Source organism: Oncorhynchus mykiss, chromosome 8 (assembly GCF_013265735.2).
Source record: "Oncorhynchus mykiss isolate Arlee chromosome 8, USDA_OmykA_1.1, whole genome shotgun sequence".
Taxonomy (NCBI): Eukaryota; Metazoa; Chordata; class Actinopteri; order Salmoniformes; family Salmonidae; genus Oncorhynchus; species Oncorhynchus mykiss.
The window spans coordinates 76,061,563-76,073,652 of NC_048572.1; the positions used below are offsets into that span (position 1 = coordinate 76,061,563).

The 12,090-nt window shown below is 42.1% G+C and overlaps 1 pseudogene across 1 annotated transcript; it reads left to right on the forward strand.

The window, feature by feature from the left end:
- Positions 1-306: 306 nt before the first annotated feature.
- LOC110530645 lies at positions 307-10,344 on the forward strand (annotated as a pseudogene). The gene is made up of 7 exons (XR_002474565.2): positions 307-666; positions 5,697-5,791; positions 5,889-6,033; positions 6,213-6,364; positions 6,492-6,516; positions 6,624-6,683; positions 9,916-10,344. The product of XR_002474565.2 is annotated as a phospholipid hydroperoxide glutathione peroxidase-like (transcript).
- Positions 10,345-12,090: the final 1,746 nt, after the last annotated feature.

Genomic DNA, 12,090 nt, shown 5'->3' on the forward strand with positions numbered 1-12,090 from the left:
GCTGAGTCTGTACATAGTCAAAGGTTTCTTTGCGTTTAGGTCAGTCACAATACCTGCCACTGTGTACTCTTTGTTTAAGGCCAAATAGCATTATAGTGTGCTCTGTTTTTTTGTTAATTCTTTCTAAAGTGTCAAGTAATTATCTATTTGTTTTCTCATGATTTGGTTGGGTCTAACTGTTATTTCTCTCCCTCGCAAACTAGCTTTTTCTTTGCTGTGAAAGATGCGAGAGTTTGTGTTCTCGAACTGAATAGACGACGGAAGTTGCAAAAATACAGAATGAGTCGAGGAGTCGATTCCTAGCGGAAATGGGTATCGACACCGGGAGTTGACGTTATGGAGTCGACTCCTCACCACTACTAAAATTGGCTGGCTAACTAACTAACACACATTCATTGTTTTACACAATATATTTTCACAGTACTGGCAAACCATGTTTGACTAACTTCCTCGCCAACATTAAGGACTTTTTATACCATCAGGTTAATGTCCATTCAAACGGTTTTATATTAGCTTCACTATACAGCGCAGGGATTGGCTACTTTCATGGTTTTCCCCTCACTGGGCGGGACTACACTACTTAAACAGCTTGGTCACAGGATGTGGATCGTAACGCGTGGGTTAGTTTTTGGTTTGCTGGGCAGCAGTGGAGTCGGTAGAGCAATGGTAAGCGTGTTTTGTGTGCTAAACGTTTATGCTAGGTAGTTATTGGTTTGTGACATTACACGTGTAATGAGTGTTTGAGATGTTAACTAAAGGTAGGTCAAATACTGGACTGCTATTTTTACACAATGTCGGGAGGTACAACGGTTAACTCTGTCCGATGTGGAACATTTGCCAGCCAGTTTGGAGAAATTACCTAGCTTGCCCGTCAGCTGCTTGCTAATGGTAATTCCAGCAAACGACTGCTGTTTGTCTGTTTTCGAGTTAGATTTTTTTTTAAAACGTTAGTTTTAACAAGTGTTGGTCTAAATGCTGTGATTTATCTAGTTAAGGTACTGTAGCTGACGAATCAACTACTAGTTGTCTGGCTTGCTAAGCCCCATTTTTATACATTTTAGCGGTATAATAATCACGAGCCTAAAATGAACGTGCAGACCAAGTAATGAGTAGTCTATATGGTTGTGATCATGCAAACGTACAACTTTAACATAGGAAGTGACTGCGCGTAATGGCGCCGTCAAGTTTGAGTCCAGAAAATAACAAATTCATTGCTATCAGGATTTGAGGATGTGGGGGAGAAGTCTCGCGCTCCCTGAATGTCATACCAAATAGACGTTGCGGTTGTTGGTAGTGTTATTTTAGTTTACTTGTGGTACCTAATCCATGTGACTATTTATCAGCCCACCATTGGAGAAACGATCACTTTTTATACCGCGTTCACGTTCTAGTCGAAATATGAACTTTTCCGGCTTGCTTACTAGTTATACACGTGCCGCGTTCAACCAGTTAGCAAGTCGGAAATTTTCGGTTTTGTTCCGACTAACACCTGAGTGTAGCATTATTAAGACATGACAGCCAGTCTTGGCAAACTGCTCGATCACGTGAGGCAGCCTGGTCTCATAGACTGACTGTAACATGGTCAATTTAAATTAGGGACACCCCAATTAGTATGTGGTTAATGTAACCATACCTATTAAGCCCATGTCCATCTATAGATTAAAACAAATAATAACCTGCTTTGTAATATTTAAACCAATTATTTTGAGTTTATTCTAAGCCAATCAGATTTAAAGTTATGGACAGTTATGTCCAAGTTCCCACTAGTGGGAAATTTCAAAGCTGAAAACACTGAGGCAACCTTCAGAAACTCATTTTCCCTAGTTGAGTAACTTTTCTGGCACATTATCATACTTTATCTAAATTCAGAGTAATGTGCTGATATATTTCATAGACATTAATTACTATGTCTTGCTTTTTGAGTTTTTTTCATGTTAGTTTAAAGTTTTAAAGGAATGTGCAATTGGCATGGACTGCAGGAATGGCCACTAGAGCTGTTGCCAGATAATTGAATGTTCATTTCTCCAGCATATGTCATTTTAGAGAATTTGGCAGTGCGACCAACTGGGCTCAACCTTAGACCACGTGTATGGTGTCTAGGTGAGTGGTTTGCCGACGGGGCACTCTGTTCACAAAGTTGACGTGGTGCTGAGGCAATGTTATGAGCAGGCATAAGCTACAGACAACAAACACGATGACAATTTGATTGCATAGAGATACTGTGACTAGATATGAGGCCCATTGTCCTGCCACTCCTCCATCGCATCATGTTTCAGCATGATAATGCACAACCCTTATGTCAGAAGGATCTTTACATAAATCCTGGAAGCTGAAAATGTCCCAGTAATTCCATGGTCTGCATTCTGACTAGACATGTCGCCTATTGAGCATGTTTGAGATGGTCTGGTTTGGCATGTACGACAGTGTTCCAGTTCCTGGCAATATCCAGAGACTTCGCACATCCATGAAAGTGGGACAACATTCCACAGGCCACAATCAACAGCTTGATCAACTCGATGCAAAGTAGAGGTGTAGTGCTGATTTAGTATTTGGTGTGACTGCCATTGCCTATGTGGCATTATATGCTTCTGTATTTCCAGTGATGTGAAATCCATAGATTTAGGGCCTATGCTTATCAAATGCATATCAGTTGACTGATTTCCTTATGAACTGTAACTCCCTAATCTCTTGACTGTTCAGTATACATTTGTGGGCTTAACCTGTCTGGTACAAGTGGGATGCTAGCGTCCCACCTCAACAGCCAGTGAAATTGCAGGGCGTCAAATTCAAAACATAAATCCATAATTAAAATTCCTTAAACATACAAGTATTTCACCATTTCTAAAGAAACTTCTTGTAAATAGAGCCACAGTGTCTTATTTCAAATGGCTTTTATGGCAAAAGCGCACCAAACGATTTAGGTCAGCACCTATTCACAGAACCATACAGCCATTTTCCAGCCAAGGAGAGGGCTCACAAGTTAGAAATAGCGATTTAAATGAATCACTGACCTTTGATCTTCATCAGATGGCACTCACAGGACTTCATGTTACACAATAAATGCCTGTTTTGTTCAATAAAGTTAATCTTTATGTCCAACCTCATTTGAAATTGGTATGTTCAGAAATGCATGGTCTCAAACAAATATCTGGTGAAAGTGCAGAGAGCCACATCAAATAACAGATACTCATCAACATTGATGAAAGATGCAAGTGTTAAATATACGAATACAGAAACTTCTCCTTAATGCAACCTGTCAGATTTCAAAAAGGCTTTATGGCAAAAGCACACTTTGCGATTGTGTTAGGTCAGTGCCTAGACACAGAAACCCATACAGCCATTTTCCGACCAAGGATAGTGTTACAAGTCAGAAATATAATCACTTACCTTTGCTCTTCATCTGGTGGCACTCACAGGTGTCCATGTTGGGCAAATGTTTTTGTTTGATAAAGTTCATCTAATGTCCAAATACTTTTTTGTTGGTGTGTTTTTGTTCAGAAATCCAAAGGCACAATGCTTGCTCTCAACACCAAGACAACGTACAATAAAAGATAGTAGAAACATGTCAAACGATGTTTAAAATCAATCCTCAGGTTTGTCATGAATATTCAATAGTATTTCAACCGGACAAAAGCTTCGTCAATGGAAACGGTAAATAACAAATGCTCGCTCCCGATCATGTGATTGGTTCATGTCCGGAAATTTCCACTGTCCCCTCATTGAAAGCGGTGTATCTCCCTAATTTTTCAGAGTAAAAGCCTGAAACGATGCCTAAAGACTGGTCACATATTGAGGAAGCCATTGAGATTGTGAACTGGGTCCTAAGTCTTTGTATGTTGGATAGGCTTTCAATGGAAAAACAGCCTCAAAATAATACTACTTCCTGGTTGGATTTCTGTTTTTGCCTGCCACAAGTTCTGTTATACTCAGACATTATTTTAACAGTTTTGTAAACTTTAGTTTTCTATCCAAATCTACTAATTATATGCATATCCTAGCTTATGGGCCCGAGTAGCAGGCAGTTTAATTTGGGCATGCTTTTCATCAAATTCAGAATGCTGCCCCCTATCCTAGTATGCTGCCCCCTATCCTAGTAAAGTTAATAGGTACACTTACCCTACCGGTTACTTTAGGTTAAAAGGTAACGCAAACGTCCAGCAACCCAACGGTTTTGTGGCCGTGATGAGATTCTTACACAGCTTTATTTTAGCTAATCGGCAACTACTTTGCATGTTACCTAACCTTAATGCTTTAACCTACTTTACTTTAGCCAGCTAGCTAATGTTAGTGTTGTCAAAACAATTTGAATTTGTAACATATCATACATTTTTTTCCAAATTCAGAAACCAATTGTACAAATTGCAATTCAACACATCACAATTTGTTAGATTTGCAGTCAGAATAATACACTGAGATCAGGTTGCGTGAAGATTGCAGTAGCATGACACGTGCTAGATTAGTGTTTCCAGGGATAGGCATCTCATCAAAGATTGTGCTGAAGTTGCCCTTTCCCTTACTGATCACCTCAAAACTGACCTTAGATCAGTGTCATTCTTCACACAGGCTATTCTTATAGGCCTAGCTGCCATGTTAAAGTCATGAGGAACCTTGCCCTCTTACTATTTCTTTTTGTTTTACAATCTGCATATTATCCCTCCTGTGGCTAATGATAGAACAGTGGCGTCTGTTCACCTCTGAATAGCTCCGATCTTAGCCAGTTAATTTACTAGGGAGTTATTCTGTACAACTCTTCTCTAGCTACACACAGATTTTGTTAAGGTAAAAGTGACACTGGTGGTATTATATTTGGGGTCAAATACCTTCAGCGTAACATCCAGTGTGTGTGCATGACCATATTACTATTTTTCACAACTCTATTTAATGTTTTAAATATCTTTCTGAAGCTGTAAGGTTTCTCATGAAGGCTGTTGCAGTGACTTATTTGCTTATGCCTTAAGGTCAAGTGGTCCAAACACATTGGGTGGATTTCAAGCCCATTACAGTCACGCCTGTTTTTTTGTTTCATATTGTACAACAGCTGATGTTGTAGTTAATTTTTTTTTATCAGTGCTATGTCCTAATAGTTGCTGGTTGACAATCCAGTTTACACAGGATCTTCTAATCAGCCAGTTGTGTGGGTGGTGTTTTGAAAGTGAGTACGCTTTATGTAGGCCCTTATCATTATTGAGTCTTTTTCAGGACCATCAGGATTTATGAAGATGGAACAAGTCTGTCACTCCCTGAAGTCATACTAAACGTTGCAGAAGAGTTGCTGTTGCGGTTATGGAAGTGTTAGTTTGGCTTACTTGTGGTACCTGATCCTTATGCATACTAATCAGCCCAATCATTAAGGCCACGTGCCTCAAATTCCATTTTATACCACATGGTGACAATTCCAGTCGGTAACTGAGTTAATAGACCAACAGTTCTAAACCTCTCTTCTAATGGCTTGTTTTGCCCTCCCTACTCAGACAGTCCTAGCTAAATACTTGCTTTTTAGCAAATACCATTAAAATTGACATTGAACTATTGCAGTTAGGTACTTAATCCAGAAATTATTTTGTATTGATAGAATGGCTGCTTTGGACTTATTTTTAACTGGTCATTCCATTGTCCTGGTCATGTTCCCTGTGGTTGCACAACATAACCCCTTAGTCTACAGTACAGCAACTGACCCAAACATCCATCTTTCTCAGTGTGCGCAAGTGGGTGACTGGAAGACAGCCAAATATATCTATGAGTTTGGCGCCAAGGACATAGATGGTGAAGATGTGGCCCTAGAGAAATACAGGTGAGCGAGCAGGCCCAGAAAGGTAGGAACTCACCCCATGTATGGGTACTACCTGTCTAACGTTACACCCCCCTCTCTCTCTCTCTCCTCTGCCCAGGGGGTTTGTCTGCATCATCACCAACGTTGCCTCTAAATGAGGTAAGACCAGGGTAAACTACACTCAGCTAGCGGGAATGCACGCCTCCTACGCTGACAAAGGTTTACGCATCCTGGGCTTCCCCTGCAACCAGTTTGGAGGTCAGGTACGGTGCCGGTTCAAACCACTACTGTAGCATAGCCTTTTCATTCATCCACAGTGGTGTCACGTCATGGGGGCAGTTTTACAACCAATTTGGCCACCGGACTCTGGCTTTGAATTGGAATTTCCATTCTGCCAATCCTAATTATATGGTTTGATTGCTTCTCCTTTTCCGTTCTCTAGGAGCCAGGTACAGAGGTGGAAATCAAGGAGTTTGTCAAACAATTCGACGTTCAGTTTGACATGTTCAGCAAGATTGATGTGAACGGAGACGGCGCTCACCCTCTCTTTAAGTGGATGAAGGAACAGCCCAAGGGAAAGGGTACTCTGGGAAAGTGAGTTTAAGGGTCTATGCTCCATATCCTACCTATTTGGATTTTACCTGAGATTATTGACTTCAGTTGCCCAGAATATTGTAATGCTTGAACTCTATGGTTGTAACAGCAGTTTCTCTCTCTGCAGTAACATCAAATGGAATTTCACAAAGGTGACTTTTTCTCACTGACATGATTAACACAATTGAATTAAGTTGCTTGCTAAACATTTTGCTATGATCTATTGTACTGTATGTCATGCTATGCATTTCCCCCTCAGTTCCTGATCAACAGAGAAGGGCAGGTGGTGAAGAGATACGGGCCAATGGATGACCCCATTGTAAGTGGCCAGCAGTTGTGCATCAGTCTAATCTCATGTTTGACTATTTGTAGGGAAAGGATACCCTATAGTGGCCAGTTAGATGGTTTATGAAGCACATTTGGCTACCAAAGTTGTGCCGACTGGCATGAAGGTTAATCAAAGATACACTGCTCAAAAAAAATAAAGGGAACACTAAAGTAACACATCCTAGAAATATTATTAAATACTTTTCTTTACATAGTTGACTGTGCTGACAACAAAATCACACAAATTCTCATTGGAAATCAAATTTATCAACCCATGGAGGTCTGGATTTGGAGTCACACTCAAAATTAAAGTGGAGAACCACACTACAGGCTGCTCTAACTTTGATGTAATTGTTACAGGAATTAAATTCTGTTTTAATACCCAATTAAGCACTCTGTCAATTCATAAGAGTTTGTAAGACCCTTATTTGTATAAAATGGACAGAGACCAGTCTTTGAAATCAACCAGCTGCGTTTATTCTCATGAGTACTGCCCATTATACATTTTATCACAGGTTATAAACTGAAAATGACGTCAGCGTTTTCTAAACTGTTCCGTCTCTTCTTGACACTGGTACAAAGGCTGTATAGTTCTCAAGCCTTCCCACATCGTCTAGAGCCAAGGTCAGCCTGTGTAGATAAGCATTCTAGCCAGTCTGGCGATAGTTAATTCATTTCTACCAAGGAACAGACCGTCATTGTTCTAATTCTTGATTATATTTACACTATATTCAGTACTAGAATTAAAAAGAATTCATACATATACTGTAACATAATAGTATTCTGATTAGTCAGTCCTGATTGAAATGTATACATAATTAGTCATCCCTTAACCTGTTATGGATGATGTGAATTTTCGCAGCTTTTTGTTAAAAATCGCGCAACATTTCAAAGTCCTGCTACTCATGCCAGGAATATAGTATATGCATATGATAAGTATGTGTATAGAAAACACTCTGAAGTCTCTAAAACTGGTTAAATCGGGTCTGTGGCTATAACAGAACGTCTTTAGGAGTAAAAATCCCTGGTAAAACTGTTTACCAAAAACACAAAAAAAATTGGCCGCCATTCAATGTATTGTTTAAGGCGACCTAAAATGAATGAGGATCCCCTGTAAACGCCTTCAGCTTCCACACGATGTTGCCATTGCTGTCAATTTCTGACTCATTTATCCTTGGTTACAACACGAATAGGCCCCTCCTTTCTTGAGGCGCACCACAGTATGTTGTGAAACTGAAAAAATGGACGATGATTTCCAGACTTGCTGCTATCGAATACAGATCGCCCCGTGATCAATTTGATACACCATTAACGTTTAATACCTAAAGTTGGTTTAGAAAAGTCGTTTGAAGTGATTTGTAAAAGTTTAGGCAACGTTTGTAATTTTAAAAAGTGTCTTGTAAATGGGCTTTTTGCAGCATCAGACTGGCCTTCAGCAAATGACATTTTGGTTATACAATGACGGATTTAATCGGGGAAAAAGACCCAATTGTGATGTTTATGGGACATATAGGAGTGCCAACAAAGAAGCTCGTCCAAGGTAATGGATGTTTTATATTTTATTTCTGCGTTTTGGGTAGCGCCGGCTACCGCAAAATCTGTTTACGTGTCGTGCTGGTATTTTGGGGGGGTGCATGCTATCAGATAATAGCTTCTCATGCTTTCGCCGAAAAGCATTTTACAAATCTGACTTGGTGGCTAGATTCACAACGAGTGTAGCTTTAATTCAGTACCTTGCATGTGTATTTTTATGAAAGTTTGAGATTATCGAGTACTATAGTACTATAGGTGGCGCTCTGAAATTTCCGCTGAGCTGTTCCTGTGCAGGGACCACCTCCGTAATAATGTCCTTAAAACAAGTCAAAATTAGGCTCAGTAGCGTGTGTGGCCTCCACGTGCCTGTATGACCTCCCTACAACGCCTGGGCATGCTCCTGATGAGGTGGCGGATGGTCTCCTGAGGGATCTCCTCCCACACCTGGACTAAAGCATCCGCCAACTCCTGGACAGTGTTGGTGGATGGAGTGAGGCATGATGTCCCGGATGTGCTCAATTGGATTCAGGTCTGGGGAACGGGCGGGCCAGTCCATAGCATCAATGCCTTCTTCTTGCAGGAACTGCTGACACACTCCTGCCACTTGAGGTCTAGCATTGTCTTGCATTAGGAGGAACCCAGGGCCAACCGCACCAGCATATGGTCTCACAAGGGGTCTGATGATCTCATCTCGGTACCTAATGGCAGTCTGGCGAGCACATGGAGGGCTGTGCGGCCCCCCAAAGAAATGCCACCCCACACCATGACTGACCCACCGCCAAACCGGTCATGCTGGAGGATGTTGCAGGCAGCAGAACGTTATCCACGGCGTCTCCAGACTCTGTCACATGTGCTCAGTGTGAACCTGCTTTCATCTGTGAAGAGCACAGGGAGCCAGTGGCGAATTTGCCAATCTTGGTGTTCTCTGGCAAATGCCAAACATCCTGCACGGTGTTGGGCTGTAAGCACAACCCCACCTGTGGACGTCGGGCCCTCATACCACCCTCATGGAGTCTGTTTCTGACTGTTTGAGCAGACACATGCACATTTGTGGCCTGCTGGAGGTCATTTTGCAGGGCTCTGGCAGTGCTCCTCCTTGCACAAAGGCGGGTTGCTGCTGGGTTGTTGCCCTCCTGCGGCCTCCTCCACGTCTCCTGATGTACTGGCCTGTCTCCTGGTAGCGCCTCCATGCTCTGGACACTATGCTGACAGACACAGCAAACCTTCTTGCCACAGCTCGCATTGATGTGCCATCCTGGATGAGCTGCACTACCTGAGCCACTTGTGTGGGTTGTAGACTCTGTCTCATGCTACCACTAGAGTGAAAGCACCGCCAGCATTCAAAAGTGACCAAAACATCAGCCAGGAAGCATAGGAACTGAGAAGTGGTCTGTGGCCCCCACCTGCAGAACCACTCCTTTATTGGGGGTGTCTTGCTAATTGCCTATAATTTCCACCTGTTGTCTATTCCATTTGCACAACAGCATGTGAAATTTATTGTCAATCAGTGTTGCTTCCTAAGTGGACAGTTTGATTTCACAGAAGTGTGATTGACTTGGCGTTACATTGTAAGTGTTCCCTTTATTTTTTGAGCAGTGTATTTTTGAAAGGTTAAAGGGCTGTCCCTGATTTTGCTTAACCTCAGTATAACGCTGTAATAGGAACCTTGCACTGACTCATCTCTCTCACAGGTGATCGAGAAGGACCTTCCTAAATACCTGTGACGTCTCTGATTTCTGAGCCCTTGTCCATCCTGCCGGTGGATCTCTCCTTTGGGATTGTGGGTATAAGTGGCTGTGTCCTGGACCAGTGACGGCCTGTCTGTAAACCCGGCCTGCGGAGAGGACAGGCCTGATGAAACCTAGCGTGCAAAACCCCCAGGAACCACCCACCCATACCCAGTTAGAACAGAGGAGAGGACTCGATAGCTACAGCAGTTTGTGTATATTTAGAACACTGCACTCCCACGCACAACACCCCATAAATGAGACCTATAGTACTGATATGAATGTCCAACTGTCCCTGCTTCCTATAAATTGTGAACTTTGTCTGTACCAGTGTTACTCAATAAATATTTGAAGCTATTTATATGGTGAAATAAACTGGCAAAGCTACTGAAACTGTTTATGGTCTAATTTATAAACTAATTTCAACAGACTTTGTACAACAAGTTAGATGACTTGCATGAAATAGCTATTTTATGACTTTTTACTGGAAGATATTTTACTCTAGGTTATATAGCCTCGTCCTGAATTTTTGGGATGGGAATGATTTGTGCTGCCAGTCTACCCAACTGGACATTTAGTGGGTGAGCATGCCCAATGAAATTATGATTTGATTTTGCACAGACTGGGTTTTTGTCGCTCATTAGCTGAAATAATAGGTCCCTGAAATGTTCCATACTCAAAGCTTATTTTGTACACCTCCCTGTTAATGAGCATTTCTCCTTTGCCAAGATAAGCCATCCACTTGACAGGCGTGGCATATCAAGAAGCCTAAACAGCATCACACAGGTGCACCTTGTGCTGAAGACAAAGGCCACTAAAATGTGAAGTTGTCATGTTTTGAGTGTAAATGGCTTGCTATCGGCAAGAATGTCCTCCAGAGCTGTTGCTAGAGAGTCAAATGTTAATTTCTCTACCAATAGCTGCCTCCAATGTCATTGTAGAGAATTTGTCAGTATGTCCAACTGGCATCACAACCACAGACCACGCGTTACCACACCAGCCCAGGACCTCCACGTCTTCACCTGCTGGATCGTCTGAGACCAGCCACCCGGACATCTGGTGAAATTGTGGGTTTGCACAAATCAATCTCCAGAAACTCAAACTGCCTCAGGGAAGATCGTATGCATGCTCGTCCTCAGCAGGGGTCTTGACCTGATTGCAGTTAGTAACTGACTTCAGTGGGCAAATGCTCATTTCACTGGCATGCTGGAGAAGTATGCTCTTCACAGATGTTTTAGCTGTACCGGGCAGTAGGGTTTTGGTATGGGCAGGCAAAAGCAACGAACACAATTGCATTTATTAATGGAAATTTGAATGCATAGAGACAGGTGATGAGATCCTGAGGCCCAATATTGCATTCATTTGCTCCCATCACCTCATGTTTCAGCATGATAATGCACAGCCCCATGTCGCCAGGATCTGTACACAATTCCTGGAAGCTGAAAAGATCCCAGTTCTTCCATGGCCTGCATACTCAACTGACATGTCACCCATTGAGCATGTTCAAGATGCTCTGGATCGATGTGTATGACAGTGTTCCAGTTCCCGCTAATATACAGAAACTTCGCACAGCCATGAAAGATTGGGACAACACTCCACAGGCCACAACAGCCTGTTCAAATCAATGTTGAATTGGCATGTGTGCCCAATACAACAGTTGTAGACCTTACAGTGAAATGCTTACTTACAGGCTCTAACTAACAGTGCAAAAAATGTATTAGGTGGACAATAGGTAAGTAAAGAGATAAAAACAACAGTAAAAAGACTGAAAAAGAACGCACTGGTTAGTGTGGCTGGTTGAGGTAGAATGTATAGTTCAAGTGACACTTCATATGATATACAGAGTAGCAGCAGTGTAACAGAGGGGGGAGGGGGCACACAATGTAAATAGTCCAGGTAGCCATTGGATTATCTGTTCAGGAGTCTTAAGGAGTAAAAACTGTTGAGAAACCTTTTTGTCCTAGACTTTGCACTCTGGTACTGCTTGTCATGCGTTAGTAGAGAGAACAGTCTATGGCTGGGGTCTTAAGACGATTTTTAGAGCCTTCCTCTGACACTGCCTGGTGAAGAGGTCCTGGATGGCAGGCAGGTTTAGGTGCTCTATGCGAAGTAGATGTTGCGCTGCAGGAGGCATATGGT